This window comes from Mustela putorius, unplaced genomic scaffold (genome assembly GCF_011764305.1).
Source record: "Mustela putorius furo isolate JIRA1106 unplaced genomic scaffold, ASM1176430v1.1 tig00000281_pilon_pilon_pilon, whole genome shotgun sequence".
Classification (NCBI taxonomy): Eukaryota; Metazoa; Chordata; class Mammalia; order Carnivora; family Mustelidae; genus Mustela; species Mustela putorius.
Genome location: NW_025421343.1, coordinates 655489 through 671822, shown reverse-complemented (window position 1 = coordinate 671822; position 16334 = coordinate 655489). Strand labels below are relative to the sequence as shown.

At 49.4% G+C, this 16334-nt stretch overlaps 1 long non-coding RNA gene across 17 annotated transcripts in view; it reads left to right on the top strand.

The window, feature by feature from the left end:
- The window catches only part of LOC101674755, a 111716-nt gene extending 96554 nt beyond the window's left edge, over positions 1–15162 (top strand). For 14 of the 17 annotated variants that reach the window (XR_006606433.1, XR_006606434.1, XR_001177818.2 and 11 more), the window contains 3 exons: positions 7147–7304; positions 8985–9056; positions 13360–13860. This is a non-coding gene — a long non-coding RNA (uncharacterized LOC101674755). Of the gene's footprint in view, positions 1–7146; positions 7305–8918; positions 9057–13359; positions 14752–14843 lie in introns of those variants that run through there. The other 3 variants (XR_001177809.2, XR_001177819.2, XR_006606436.1) reach the window with 3 other exon arrangements.
- Positions 15163–16334: the final 1172 nt, after the last annotated feature.

Genomic DNA, 16334 nt, shown 5'->3' with positions numbered 1-16334 from the left:
TTTTTCCTGAGGCCTGTGGTTGGTCTGATCTATGATCATTTCTTTTGTTGCTCTGTGTAATCATCATGGTAAATGGGAGCTAGCTCTGGGCTTGGCCTCAGCGCTCTCTCTGCATTATCTCATTTAATCCATGTAACTGTTTGTTGGGTTGATCCTACTGTTGTCATTGTATGAAAGAGGAAACAGAGGCCAAGTAGCTTTCCCACAGCAAGATGGTAGGTATGGGACAGAGCTGGCTTGATTCTGAAGCTGAGTTTTCTAGCCCACTGGGTTGTGTCGCCTCAGGGAGGCAGAGGGAACTGGAAGACAAATGTTCTGGGAAGATTGTGTGATCTTCCTCAGAACCAGTCTAGGAAACCTTCCCTGAAGCAACTCCCAGGTACTCATGTCTCCCCGGGGCCTGCAGAGACGGATACAGTGTTGGGGGGAGCATGGGAGCCCCCTCTCTAGAGTTCTCTGGGGGTGGGTTGCTACCTGGCCGTAAGCTCCGGGACCCTGGCTGCATGCTGACCCTGCAGAGGGCTGTCCTCCTTCCTGCCTTCCTTTTTTTTTTTTTTCCTTTTAAAGATTTTATTTATTCATTCATGAGAGACAGAGGGGTTGGGGGAGAGGCAGAGGGAGAAGCAGACTCCCCACTGAGCAGGGAGCCCAATGTGGGGCTCAATCCCAGGACCCTGACCCTAGGATCATGACCTGAGCCGAAGGCAGATGCTTAACTGACTGAGCCACCCAGGTGCCCCTGTGCTCCCCTCTCCAGTGGCTGAGGATAGGCACCTGGCTAGTTGTGTTCATGCAAAGGCGGTCTGAGAGTGCGCCAGTGTGCTTCCCTCTTGGGCTGGGGTGGGAGCGATGATGTCGGGTTTACATCCATTCACTGGGCAGATACTCGCTGCTGTCATCACCACCCAAGGGCAGGGATGCACATGCAGGCTCATTACGTAGAGGCAGGTCCAAGGCAGCCTGGAATGGGGTAGCTCACACTGACACAAGCAAGTCTCCCCCTCAGTGGTTCTGGCCCATCAGTCCCTTCACTATCCCCTCAGAGTTACTCCTACTTCTCTCCTTTTCACCCCATGGACTAAACATTGGCTATGGAAAAAGAGAAAACCGCAACATCTTGTCACCTTCCTAAGATGCATTTTATCCAACTTCCCTGATGAACTTGTTGGGAAGTGGTATCTTAAGCCAGGTTTGGGGGTTATAGCTCTCAAAAATCATGTTGGACAGGGCTCCTTGGTGCCTTAGTTGGTTAAGTCTCTGATTCTTGCTTTCAGCTAAGGTCATGATCTCATGGCTGTGAGATCAAGCCCCGCATCCGGCTCCATACCCAACGTGGAGTCTGCTTCTCTCTCTCTCTCAGCCTCTCCCCCTGCTCATGCTCTTTCTCTCTTTCAAATAAATAAGTAAATCTTTTTTTTCTGTAAAAATTTTATTTATTTGTTTGAGAGAGAGAGATCACAAGCAGGCAGAGGCAGGCAGGGGGGCGGGAAGCAGGCTTCCCGCTGAGCAGAGAGCCCGACGTGGGGCTCGATCCCAGGACCCTGAGATCATGACCTGAGCCGAAGGCAGAGGCTTAACCCACTGAGCCACCCAGGTGCCCCTAAATAAGTAAATCTTTAAAAAAAAATCACATTGGACCATTTCTTATCATTTGTACATATTAAGCCCTTCCTAGGTTGTGCTGGGCCAGGCACTATGAATATAGTGGCAATCCAAGACAGAAGATCTAAAGCCCATCTTCCATTTAACAGGTGGAAACAGGACATCCCAGAGATGCAAAGGAGCTCATTTAAGGTCACACAGCTACTTAGAGCAGTTGTGGGCTTGGAATGTGAGGTTCCTGACTTTCAGCCCTGTGCTCTTTCAACAGCATCTTACACAACTTACAGTACAGTTGGTTGCAGGAGCAGGAACACTGGCTCTGGAACAATTCTAGAACTCAGAGGGGAGCAGAGTTCCCCTTGCTGGTGATTTCCCACCCACAGTGGGCTTGCTGCCAGTATCTTTATGTTTTTTACTTATAGATGCTTGTCTGGGAGTTGTAATTTTCTTTTGAGACACTGGGAAATCCCATAATTTAAAAAATGATTTGGTGAAATTAAATTCCTACATTTTTGCCCAGTTTATGCTTCTTCAGAGTGAGTGAGTGTGTGTGTGTGTGTGTGTGTGTGTGTGTGTGTGTGGTTATGGGGGCATTCTAGCAGTTCCTGTCCTCAGGCAATTTCACATAGGTTGATCTGGGTTAGGGCGCTCCATATGTGCTTTGCACAGGGCACAGTGACAAAGAGGAAAGTGGCAATGAAGTGTGGGGAAGACCTAACTCAGGCCCAAATGGAAAAAAGTCATGCCATCTTAATGATTGGGACACTCTGAACGGGGAGGGAGAGAAGGTCTGCATGGCTTCCCCTGGTGGGGTGAGGTGAGGTCTCAGGGCAAGAAGAAAGAGGCTGATGAGGGGTTTTCTTAACCCAGAAGTATCCAGTTTTGAAGGCTCCTGACTCATTGTCAGTATTAGTCATTCATTCACTCAGGTAATTCTGGAAAACATTCAACAAATCCCCTCTGGGCAAAGGCTCTGTGTCAGGTCCCAGGAAGGATGTGTTCTGTATCCAGGGAAATGTCTAGGCTGGTCTCTGTGGTCCAGGAGAGAATCAGTCTCCTGCAGGTCCTGTGGCCTGTGGGCTGGGGTTCTGAGGGCTCCCAACTCAATCTCATTGGCTTTGGAGCTGATTCCTGGCTCCCAGGGTTGGGATGGGGTTGAAGACTGCACATCCATCTGCTGCCTCACCAAGCCCAGCCTGAAGGGAGCGACTGTGGCGCTGGGCCTGGCTTCTCAGGGAAAGTACTACAGCAGCAAGCCAGGGGGCCAAGCAGCCGGGGTTGGAGGGTCATGGGTTTCCATCCCTCCCTGACTTACAGTGGACTTTTTGTTAGAGAATATGAAAGTCAGGCCCACTACCTGGAAATGAATCCAGATTTGGATCTCATGAGAGATCAGTATAGAGTCTCAAGACAGAAGGCTGGGGAATGTGGTGCAGGGATGCAGGCCTGAGTGGCCAGTCCTGGGTCAGAGCCTCCCTGGGCCACACAGTGGGGAGAGACAGGGTTGGGTGGGGCAGGACTGCGCTTGGGTCACATTTCTAACTCCTGGTGGTTTTTGTTTTTTTTTTTGAGCTATGAGTCGGACAGATTTTATCTTGCTTCTTTTGACCCTCCATGAGGCAACAGCTGGGGGCCAGGGGAGAGACAGAGAGCAGCAAGCATGCTGGTTCTTCTTTTGGTCCATTTAGCAATTTCCTGTAATTTTTGAGCAAGAACAGGTATAACCCTTTACACCCTGAGGTGTGCAGTCTCCAACACATATGCCTGTGGCCCTGAGGCTATCTGGAAATTGACCCTGGCTCAGTGCAGTCAAAAACAAATGCATTGGGGCGCCTGGGTGGCTCAGTGGGTTAAAGCCTCTCTTCTGTTCAGGTCATGATCCTAGGGTCCTGGGATCAAGCCCTCCATCGGGCTCTCTGCTTAGCAGGGAGCCTCCTTCCCTTCCTCTCTCTCTGCCTGCCTCTCTGCCTGCTTGTGGTCTCTGTCTGTCAAAAAAATAAATAAAATCTTTTTTTTTTTTAAAGATTTTATTTATTTCTTTGACAGAGACAGATCACAAGTAGGCAGAGAGAGAGGGGAAAGCCGGCTCCCTGCTGAGCAGAGAGCCCGATGCGGGGCTTGATCCCAGGACCCCGAGATCATGACCTGAGCCGAAGGCAGAGGCTTTAACCCACTGAGCCAACCAGGCGCCCCAATAAATAAAATCTTAAAAACAAAAACAAAAACACCCCCCCCCCAAATTCATTGACCACAGGGAAAGGTCAGGCACACACTACATACAGATGCAACCTTGGCCAGGAGCTTGCATTCATCTGGCTGTTCATTCGGCAGAGAGTTTTGGGGCACTTATTTTGTGCAATGCACAGTGAAAGTAAAGGCCCACATCTTGGGACGCCTGGGTGGCTCAGTTGGTTAAGCAGCTGCCTTCGGCTCGGGTCATGATCCCAGCGTCCTGGGATCGAGTCCCGCATCGGGCTCCTTGCTCAGCGGGGAGCCTGCTTCTCCCTCTGCCTACCATTCTGTCCGCCTGTACTCGCTCTCTCTCCCTCTCTCTCTCTGACAAATAAATAAATAAAATCTTTAAAAAAAAAAAAAAAAAAAGGCCCACATCTTACCCATGAAGACATGGGACCACAGGGAGAAAACCACGACCTGGCTTCTGTTTCTAAGTGAGGGAAGCTGGTGGCAGTTTCTTGGCAAATTCAAATGTGTCTGCTGCAAACAGATCCTTTTTCCTCAAGTAATTCTGGGTGCTTTCCAAACTTACCAATTCCCTCAAGAATAGGGGAGGAGGCCAGGAAGCTCTCCAGGGAGAGGAACAGAATGGTCAAAGGCCCTCTGTTAAAGGGAGCGAGACCCCTTTAAAAACCTGAGGGAAGGCAGTGTGACAAGGAAGGAAAGGTGAATTTGCAGGGCAGGTTGGGCTCTTGGTGGGTAAATGGGGACTCTCTGAGCGTCACTCACGATCCCACTTCTCCTCTTCTCCTCACCTAGGACACCCTTTTCCTTCCCCAGATCTCAGTTCAGGCATCCTAGCTTCCAAGGAAAACTGCCACCACAGCTACTCTGAGAAGCCAGTGGTCCAGTTCCATTACCCGGCATCTTGATTCTTAACCTGTATCTCCCATTATATTTCTCAAATTGATCTTTCTGAATGACTTGTCATTCTTTTTCTTTTTATTTTTTTTAAGTAGTTGGGGCTTGAACTCACCACCCTGAGATCAGGACCTGAGCTGAGATTAAGAGTCGAACACTTAACCGACTGAGCCACCCAGGTGCCCCAAGGCCTGTAATTCTAGACTGGGAAGGCTTCCATTGCTTCCCATTGCCTTCTTTACTATCAGAATCACTGTTTCTTAAGCTTTCTCCAAGGGCCAGTTAAAACCCCTCTCCATCTGGTCTTGCCTTCCTTCATGGTCTTCTCTTGAGCCCCAAGGGCTAGCTAAAGTGAATCACTTGTAGTGGCCTGCATTCTCGTGCCTCAGGGCCTTTGAACCATCTTCCTGGAGCACTCTCCCACATTCCTCACCTAGCCAACTCCATCCCATTCTTCAAAGCTCAGATCAAGGGCTACCGCCTCCAGGAGCCTTTATAAAGGCACCCCCCTTCTGCTCTTCCCCAGCACCCTCCACAGAACTATGTCTGTCAGGGGGCTGGTTGCCCTAGTTCTGCTTCCCCTATAGAGCTTTCTGAGAGCCGAGTTCATTTCTGCTTCCTCAGTACCTAGCGTAGAATGTAGCACATAGTTAGCAATAAGTAAAGATCAGTACTGAAGGAATGCATCAGTGAACAAACAAATGAATTCTGCTTTGAGGTGCGGTGCTCACTAGGGAGATAATATTTGAGGTTGAGTCCAAAAGAATGACTAAGAATTTGTGAAGCAGGAATTTTAATTTCTGGGACAAGGAATGGCAGGTGCGAAGCATGGAGGTTTGGGAGAATGGGATGAGTTAAGGAAGCTATGGCTAGTTCTGTAGCTGAAGCAGAAGGTGAGTGTGTGGGATATGCCAGAGATGGATCTGGAGGGACAGTGACTGTCGGGATCTGCGAAGCCTGACTCCACCCAGTATAGGACAGAGCAGGACATAGAGAGTGCTTTTGATGCCACTAGGAACATGGGCCGGAACGGGCAGTGGCAGGCCATGGGGGACTGGAAGAAGGCAATGGGGGGTGTGAGCCAAAGCAGATCAGGGGACAAAGAGCAGGGACAGACTTGAGTGGGGTTTAGATGACTGTGATCTACAGCCATAGGAGGTGTGGGGCTTGTGGGATGGTGACATTGTGGTTTCTGGCATGGGTTCCTGCGTGGCTGGCGAAGCCACTCACCAAGATGTCAGCCCAGAGAGGAGCCAATTTGAGAGCAAGAATATGAGTTTGGATTTGCTTATAAGACGTGAAAATTGTAGGGCGCCTGGTTGGCTCAGTGGGTTAAGCCTCTGCCTTTGGCTCAGGTCATGATCTCAGGGTCCTGGGATCGAGTTCCCATCAGGCTTTCTGCTTGGCAGGGAGCCTGCTTCCTCCTCTCTCTCTCTCTGCCTGCCTCTCTGCCTACTTGTGATCTCTCTCTGTCAAATAAATAAATAAAATCTTAAAAAAAAAAAAAGACCTGAAAACTGTACATTGGAAGGAGCCATCAGGTTTGGAGAGCTTTTTGAGGTCCCTGTTCAAGGCAGATCTGTGGGGATGGGTTCAGATCCAGCTGTGCCCAGAAGATACTAGCTCCCAAGAGCTGATGTTAAATATTCAGGGATTTGCAAGAATGTAGTTAAACCTGCCTATTATTGAAACATTTAAGTTCATAAAATTACAATTAAGTAAATTGTATTAAAAACAAAGGTATTCAACTCATCACTTCTAAGAATTTCAGAATATTATTGTTTATGGCTTTAATTATTTACATCTGTTAGGTCTCTGGAAATACTATATGACATTGTGTTACTCTGCTATTCTTCCTAATGCCTTTAGTGACATCACATTGGTAGCCTGAAATTGGCCATGGTGGGAATAATTGTACCATGGAAATTGATAAACACTACACATCGGGGCCTGATATATTGCTTTGTTGACTGCCTAGACTTAGGAAAATTATGGAGAAAATGTTAATAATGTACTTTGAACTCATATATATATTGTGCCTATAGCTATTATGTTGTGAATGGCCCAAAGAAATTGACCAGAAGTTCTTCCAATATTCAAAAAGTATTACCTGATTCAGTAAAGAAGTTGCTTATTGACAAAGGAGTGAAGTTGCATCATGTATCTTCATTGTTTCACTCTTTTTTTATTAGTCAACACAAGCAAAAATATCAACCAATATTCATGTAAGAACTACACTCATTTGTCAGTTATAATTACAGGTTAGTTATGGATTTAGCAGGTTGGTAAAAAATCAATGAAGGTTTTCTGTAAGACTCAATTTGCTATATGCAATTTACAGTATAGACTATTGAATATTTTATTACTACTTATAAATTGCTAAACATCTTTAAATGTCAGTTAAGTTTGTAATGAACTCATATATGAGTTTTTTCTTTTTTTCTCCAGAGGGCCTGTTATTATGTATTTACCAGCACACCACTGGACAGATTGCCTTAGGCTAAGGAGTGACCAGAGACCAGATTGGACTCCTTGGAAAGATTCCCAGAAGAGGGAGGGAATCATGGATGGAAAGAAGCTTCCATCCATGTAGAGACTGGGGGCAGGTAAGTGAGGCTCAGGTGGAGGGACTGGGCTGGAGGGAGAGTTCTGAGAAAGGGTGTAGGAGTGAAGGGAGCCTGGGGTGGGAAGCAACTGGGCCCTACTCTTTCCTCTGCCAAGGAGGGTGCAAACTATGTCCTGAGAGTGAGAGGCAGATGGGTGAGGAGGTGAGGTGGGGTGAAGGTTTGGCCCAAGTAGGCAGTGAGGAACACCAAGGGGGCTCTGGGAGGATGAGGCTGACTCAGGAAGACAGCAGAGACCACAGCACGGACATGTAACCGTGAGGGCCAGAAGATGGGGTGTGTACCAGATTCCTGCCATGGGCCAAGCCCTGCTGTGAGGACTGCTGTAGTATCTCCCAGGACAATCCTAGAGGAAACCAAGTCTGGGAGAGGTGAAGTCCTTTATCCCTAGCCCCCTGCCGGTTAGTGGCTGAGTCAGGATGGGAACTCAGGCACCAGGCTCTGTTGACAAGGCAGGAGCCTGCATGGTGGCACTCCTCTCCTTGGCAGAACCCCTCACACTATGCAAATAGAAATTCCTTCAGGGCAGAGATGAGCAGGTAGGTGTGGCTACATGCCAAGGGCTTACAGGCATCAGAGTTCCCACAAAGCCTCCTCAGCCTGCGGCCCAGGCCCATGTCTGCCTCCCAGCACATCCTTGCTGTGCCATTCCACGGTGTCTACTGGAAGCTAATAATAATGAAAGGGACTTGCATTTTTTTAAACACCTTTGTTACTTTATTTTCTAATAATTCATTTTATTATATTTTTAAAAAACAAAGTACATGACAGATTGGGAACTTAAAAAATTGGTCCTTGCCTTTAGAATATTTGAGAAGCACTGTTCTAACCCAGGCCATGGCAGACTTAGGAAAATTATGGAGAAAATGTTAATAATGCACTTTGAACTTATATATATATTGTGCCTATAGCTATTATGTTGTGAATGGCCCAAAGAAATTGACCAGAAGTTCTTCCAATATTCAGAAAGTATTACCTGATTCAGTAAAGAAGTTGCTTATTTTATTTATTTATTTATTTTTTAAAAGATTATTTATTTATTTGACAGACAGAGATCACAAGTAGGCAGAGAGGCTGGCAGACAGAGAGAGAGAGAGAGGAGGAAGCAGGCTCCCGGCTGAGCAGAGAGCCCGATGTGGGGCTCAATCCCAGGACCCTGGGATCATGACCCGAGCCGAAGGCAGAGGCTTTAACCCACTGAGCCACCCAGGCACCCCTTATTTTATTTTTTAAAAAAATTTTAAATTATTTTATTTTATTTTTAAACCTTATTTATTTATTTAACTTATTTTTGAGTAATCTCTGTGCCTGATGTGGAGCTCAAACTCACAACCCCGAGATGAAGAGTCCATGCTCCACCAACAGAGCCAGCCAGGCGCCCCTCTAGCCGCCTCTTCTAACCCCACTTCTCCCCTGCTAGAAACCCTTAGTGATTCCCACTGGCTGTAGCAGAGGTTTCAAATGGTGGATGGGGACCAGTTTGTGGAACTTAATTGAATGTGTTATTATCAGCATTAAAAAAAAAAGAAAAAAGAAAAGGCACTTTTGTTTCAGTTACTTACCTATTTCATGTCATATACTGCATGTGTGTACTAGCATATGGTGAAAAGGTCTTTCCACGCTCCCAGTAAATACAGATGTTCGAATGTCACTGCCCTGCAGATACGGACTGCAGCACCAGACCTGACACCCCAAGTCCGGAGGAGAGCATGGCTTCTTGGGAAAAAGGTGAAGGTGAGCAGCGATTGGAGGATGCCCCGGTTATGGATGAACAGAGGGAACAGGATGAGTCAAGTCAGAAAGACCATGACTTTCATGCTGAGATTGTGTCTCCAACTTTAAGAGGGCCTGGGTCATGCCACTGGTACCTCGCAGATGGCATAAGGGTTCCAGGCCCTGTGATGAGAGCTCAATGGGGAGCCCGTAAGTCTGCCAAGGAAATCGAGAGAGACTTCCCAGAGGGGGCAGTGCCTCAGATGGGAAGAGTTGGGTGTTCTCCAGAAGAACAGGCCTGCGGGGAAGGCTAGCCTGGTCAGGTGGAATGGCTTATGAGAAGGCACAAGCAAGCTCATCGTGTTTGGGGAACCATGAGGCACTTGGGGTATGTGGAGCGTGAATTAGGGAGGCGGCCTTCACGTGCTATGTTGTGAGCTGAGATTTTATTTTGGCATGAGCAGCCAAAGGATGACACGAGTGGGCTTCATCTCCGGACTCGGGTGGGTATGAGGAGAGTGGATTAAGGTGAGGAGATCCGCAGCTCCGTCACTGCAGTGGTGGGGCCCGAGGGAGGCAGTGAGGGGACAGGGGCAGGGAGACCCAGGAGGGGGATCGGCCGACTGTGGCTGGATTGGGCCCTGAGAAGAGGAGGCGGTGAGGGTGCCCCTGCTGTGGCTGACTCGGGAAACTGACGGGGTGGTGGCACCTTCTGCCCAGGAAAGGAACACAGGGGGCCAAGAGGGTCTGAGGAGGAGATCTAATGAGTTCGCTGTTGAAAAGAGCGCCTGCCTGGCTGAGATCATCGACGTGTGACTCTTGATCTCAGGGTCATGAGTGTGAGCCCCACGTTGCGTGTAGAGATTACTAAAAAAACCCAGAAAACAAACTTAAAACCAAATGGAAGAGGCAGGTAGGAGAATGTGGCAGTGGGCAGCTGGAGCAGAGCAGAGAGCTTAGGCCTGGGGTACAGCCCAAGGAGAGCGCAGAGTGAGAGAGACAGCGTGCTATCAAGGGTGCCACAGGAAACTGGGGACAGTGGTCTTGGAGGCACAAGATCCAGAAGCTTGGGTCCCACGAGCCAATGGGACAGAAAAGACTTAGGAGGAAAAGCAGTGATGCAAATGCTGGAGGCCACAGGCTGTCCTCAGCCCTTCTAGGCAGTGGAAAGGAAGGAGAGAAGGAGTCATTGACCAAGGGAAGTGCTGGACCATGTGAGGGAGTTATTTTTTTTAAATGTGAGATAGTGGTACATGTTGACTCAGCTGAGAGAGGGGAACCCTCCACCAAAAAAAAAAAAAAAAAAAAAAAAAAAAAAAAAGTCTAGGACAGGGACACTTGGAAAAAGCAGTGGAGTGGGTAGCCAGGCAGGAAGGTGCAGGCCTCTGGTGTGCCAGGGGCAAGGCTGGTGTTGCTGTCATGGGGATGGGGCAGGGACTGAGGAAGAGCATGGCTGTGTGCCAAGACCAGAGCCTGGGGCCCAGTGTGCAGGTCAGTCCCACCGGCAAGAGGTAGCTGAGAATCTCTGCACCAGGGTCCGGGAGAAGATGCTGAGCAGGGACTCAGTGACACAGCTGAGACTGCCTGTCCAGGGTGACACACGTTTCCAGCCCAGGACTGGCTGACATCTAGACTTCACAGGCTTTCAGCCTAGAACTGGGCAAGACCAGGCTGGAGAGGGTCTTGGTACAGAGCTTTAGTTTGCTTATCTTACTTAGATTATGGAAAATTTTCAAACACACCCGAAAATTGTGGGAAACTCAAATGAACCCTCTTATACCTATCCTTAACCTTCAGTGATTATTATGATTTTCAATGCTATTGTATGACCTCCCCCTGTAAGTACCTTTTTGAAAACATTACAAAAAAATCATTTAATAGATCTTATTTTTTTAGAGAAGTTGTAGGTTTACAGTAAAATTGAATGAATGGTATGAAGAGATTTCCCACATAATCCCTAGTTGAAAACTTTATTTGGAATAACTTTAAGCTTTCAGAAATTGCAAGAACAAGTTTCTGTATTTTTTATATGTTTCTCTTATTAGAGAATATGTTCTCAGACTGTATATAGAAGAATATTAAGATCACTCATGATCCTACCACCCCGAAATAAGTACTATCACTATTTTGGTATATTTCCTCCTAGTCCTTTTTCTGTGCTTTTATGTACATATTTTTAACTGGATTTTTTTTTAAAGATATTTATTTATTTATGTGTCTCAGAGAGAGCGAGCACAAGGAGGGGGAGTGGCAGGCAGAGGGAGAAGCAGGCTCCCCACTGAGCAGGGAGCCTGATGCAGGACTCAATCCCAGGACACTGGGATCATGATCTGAGCTGAAGGCAGCTGCCTGATCGACTGAGCCACCCAAGTGTCCCTAACAGGACTTTTTAATCCAGAAAATAACCCCATCCCCTAAAACCTTCTTGTTAGGTGGGTCCATATGATCTGGCTCAGTCTAGATCACCCCTGAAGCCCTCTACAGAGACTGCAGAGAGCAACCACCATTGATCCAAGTCTATGGTTTGTGGCCACTCTCATTCCTTGGGTTCAGTGCCAATGCAGGTTTCCCCTTAACATTCCTTTCATTTTTGTTTTTTTCTTGGGTAGTGTAGGTTGATTTCTGTGGGATGCTCCTTGGATCACCGTCTTGCCCACCTTCCACACTCATCTCTGGATTTGGGGCATCTGTGTCTGAGCCTGTCTCCCCAGCTCACCTGAGCACTCCGTGAGGGTAGGGCCCCGCTGATTCATCTAAACAGTGAGGCACAGTTGGCCTCCAGAAATATGTATGGAATTGAATCAGCCCACTTATTTGGCATTGCCCATACCCATCTACGTTGCAGACTCTTGCCTTACACTAATTTACAGCCAGCAGCATGGTGTCTGACATACAGTAGGTGCTCAATAAATGTTTGTTACTGCTACTACCAATAACTTGGGGATTTCTATACATGTTAGGGCTCTGCTGTTTTTCCTCCTTCCCTTTCCCACCTTCCCCCACTTCTCCCAGATGGAAGACCCTACTTTGACATGCCAGAGGGAAGGTGTCCCCCCTCTGTCCCCCTGTCTTCTGGAAGTAAGGAGCAAATCTGAGTTGGCAGTGGATTCACAAGAAGCCGTTCCCTGCTCTGAGGCTATTTTATATGTTTGCATTGCTCACAATACCAGTTATCATTAGCAGCAATTAAAACTATTTCAGGATCAGTTCAAAGCTGCCTTTGAGGTATTTTAAGTTGGACCAAAGTGTCTAGCTCTAAGCCAAGTTTCCTGGTGTCATATCAAAGCCCACTTGTATTTGGAGAATACCCAAGCTGTACATTTTGACTGCCTGAATCTTTCATAAATTTCAGGGGTGTTTTCCACAAGTGGGTCAGTGTCCCCAGAGCTGTTGAGACTGTCTTACAAGTCTCACTCCCACCCTTCATTAAGTGAAGGGGACCATGGAGATGGGAGAGGAGAAGGGGTTCTGCTAGGCCCCTCTGGCCAGGCAAACCCCTGGGCCCAGGGGGAGGGTGGCAGAAATCAGAGCATAAAGAGATGAGGGTTTGGTCTAGGGTAAGGGCATCAGGGCTTGGGAAGAAGGTGGGAACCCAATTTGGAGGGCAGGCTATGGGAAGGGGAAAAGGGAAGCCTTCAGAACACCTTAAGTGATATTCATATTTGACTGAAAGATAAATATAGGGAAAAAAAACCCTTTTGGCCTATTGGACTTGTAGGGAGTTAGTCAGTAATGTGTTCTGACTCTTGCTTGGCTGTGGCCCTGACCCCGGGCCTGGAGGACTGGCACTGAGGCCTGAGATCACTGTTCTGGAAACACCTCTAGGGCCCTTTGGGACCCTGCAGGGCCACAGTGGGCACCCAGGCATCTTGCTGCCTGCTGACAGAGTGGGTTCAGCTGGTGGGCTGTGCTCGGCGGTTTTCTGATAGAAGGGTTCTGAACTGATGATAAAGGAAGGTGGAGGGCAATCCAGATGGCCAAAGAGAGGTTCGGGAACAGTAGAGAAATGGGGAAGGGCCCCACGGGCAGAAGTGCTTGTTCCATCAGGGCAGTGGCAGGGATCAAGGAGGGAGACCAGTTAAGGAAAAGCTACCTCTGCTAATGCCTTTGGCCATGACTGATGTGAGTACTGGGTACTTCCTGCTTGGGAACGGCGGTGCTGGTAGTTGGAGGCTTTGTGGTTTGGGAATAGGGAACCTGCTGGTGCCTTGGTTTTCCCCACAAGCATTGCTTTGGTCAGAGCCCACCAGCCCCACCTTGGTCTCTGATCTGAATCCCTAATTGGATTTTTGTGTAGAATTCACCTCTTTGCCCTTCTTTTCAGCTGGAAGACCTGATGCCTTGCCCCACTGAAGCAGAACGCCAGAAGCACCCGTGGGCCCTGCTCCTAGGAGTCATGCCATAGACCCTGCACACCCACCCACGCACCCCAGCCCCAGGACTGGGGCCTCTGCACGGTTGGGGGGAGTTGTATGGGACAGGGGACCAGCACTTAGGGCCTTACTTGTGGTGGTGAGTGCCCAGAAAGGGGAGGAAGGGAGACCATGGTGTCCTTGGCCCCACACAGTCGGGGAGGGGGAGGCAGAGGGCAGGATGACCCACTTTCAGAGCGGCGGGCCTGTGACCGGGATTGCTTCACATGGTCAGTCTGCATGTGCATGTCTGTCTGCATCTCTTCAAAAGACTTAAACATCTGCGTCCTGTTTTCATTAGCTTGTCCGCCATGGTGATCTGACCTGCCTAGTTCTCTGAGCCAACAAGTGTGCCCAGAGGCTGATAAACAGCAGGTGCCTCCAATAAATCAGATTTTAATAGTCCGTGTAAATGTGCGTGTAAATGTGCGTGCAAAAACACCTGGGAAATGAAAGGTGGGAGCTGAAGTCTATGCAAGTTACACAATTTCAGAGCCGTTTCGAACTGAGGACTGCAGGGTAACTGTGTTTGCATGGATGGCATAGGTTTTACACTTACAGGAGGTGTGTGCAGTTGTGCAGGGAGCGCAGCCGATCGGAGTGCGGTGTGAAGGGGTAGGTGCATGTGCGTGTAGATGGGCATGTGGCCGAGAAGCCCCCATCGGATCAGGTGGGGACAAAACCAGTGGTGTACTCCCTAGGGCCTGGGTCAGAATGAAAGCGTGGGACCCCTTGTTCAAAATTATTGGGAATTTCAGGACAGCCGTAGCGGCTGGCCAAAGCCAGCTTGGCCTTTCTGAGCGCAGAGCCCCGAATGACGTCAGGTGATAACTGCCCACGGAGCCTCCTGGGCTGGAGCACATGTACCTCCCGTCCCCCCGCCCCAGCCTTCCTGTGCTGCCCCGGTAAGTCCCTCTGCTCTCTCCCCCTCCAGCTCCCAGGGTGACCCTGATTTGGGGGCTGGGATGCTAGCCAGAAGCAGCCCCAGATTCTCAGTGAGGGGGTGTGGAGGGTGGGAACTCCCTCGGTCCTTCCTGTTTATTGTCCTGGTTTGCCTCCTTTCCGGTTGAGTATGGTGTACCTGCTTCAGAGCACACTCAGGAGATGCTGATGGGTAATAAAGAGGGTGTTCCCGCCCTGATACCTGTACTTGTCAATAATTAACCATGATTTCCTAGGTTCTGGGAGGAGGCAGCGGCCCCTGGCCTGCCCCAGCTGGTTTAGCTCATCACTGTGGATTAACATACCAATTCCAAGGTCCCTGAATGGTTCTAGCGTGTTCCCTTTATGGCTTCTCCCAAGGGGTAAGGGACCTTGAGAAGTTACTTCACTGTGTTCCTGATCCTAGCCTGAGACCAGTTCCTAAACTCAAGGCCTTCCTGCTCTCTCCATAAAGATGACAGTGCGGTGTGCTTTTGTCTGGGGATCCAGAGGGGAACGTTCGAGCAGAACGTCTGCTGGTCCGCTCTGCCGAGGGCCACCCACCTCAAGCCAAAGGACCCAGGAGTGTAAAGGTTATTTTGGCAAATGTAAGGGGCAAGGTGGGCAAGAAAGGTGGTCAGGAGTGGAGATTTCGATAAATTTGTTAATCACTGGAAATGGGGCTTGGCCTGCCCCAGAGAGGGGGAGTGACCAAGGGCCCCCACCCCCAGTCCAATTGGCTTTCCAGGGGAAAAAAAAGTCCTGGTTAAGAATTTGCTAATATCTAGGGACGCCTGGGTGGCTCAGTTGGTTAAGCAGCTGCCTTCAGCTCAGGTCATGATCCCAGCGTCCTGGGATGGAGTCCCACATCGGGCTCCTTGCTCAGCAGGGAGCCTGCTTCTCCCTCTGCCTCTGCCTACCATTCTGTCTGCCTGTGCTCGCTCTCTCCCCCTCTATCTCTCTGATAAATAAATAAAATCTTTAAAAAAAAAAAAAAGAATTTGCTAATATCTAATTAAAAAAAAAAGAAGAAGAATTTGCTAATATCTGTGGTGTCCGTACTCCCACTCCCACCAGGTGCAATTTCAAGCTACCAGCTGGTTTAGGAACTGACTTACAGAACTCTCAAACATTTAACAACCAGCCCTCATGGCCCATTAGATCGCTGTCCCCACCAGAGGCCATCAACCACGCAAGCCCCCAGGGCCCACCCGCATGCCTCCTTGAGCCCCGACTCCCACTTCCCTGCCTGTATTTGCAAATACATTCCCTGAACAGTGTGTTCAGGCCCGCGTGGCCCTTCACACTCCTTGTGCTGCAGTCCTGGGGGAAGGCTGGCGAGTGGGCCTCTCGGGTCACGGCGGAACAGCGGAGGGAACAGGTGTGAAATGGCTTTGCCAAAGTGAACCCCAAACCCAGTCCAGTGCCCAAGTCCCAGTGACTACTATCTCTAGTCTGAAGCGATGGGGAGGTCTGACTCAATGTGTGCCCTGTGGGTTGACAAGCCCCTGTCGGGAGCAGCCAGCCGTCTGCCCGTTGAGGAGCCGCCCAGCCTCTCACCTCCCTCTGTCACATGCAGCCTCCTCACACCCTCCCACTTCCAGGGACCAGGTGAGCCCGGTGACGAATACCAGGTAACCAGGAAGCCACTGCTAGGTCAGTTCCTGGACCACAGAATGACACAACGCCCATCTCAGGGGCTCAGAGTCTGTCCACAAAGTTCCCTTGCGGAAGAGGCTTCCTGGTCTTGTGGGTGGCCAGAGCGTTTCTTCTTGGAGACCCACCTGCCCTGCCCTTGACACCTTCCCGGTGACTCCATTTCCCCCTCCTCTGGGCTTCTGGAACGGCACAAGGGCCCCACCCTAGCCGGGCGGCAGTGATGGGAGTTGTTGGCCCAGCTGCGTCTCTGCTAGCCCACTGTGTCAGCTGACACAGCAGCAGGGACTGGGGATTTTTCGGTATAGCC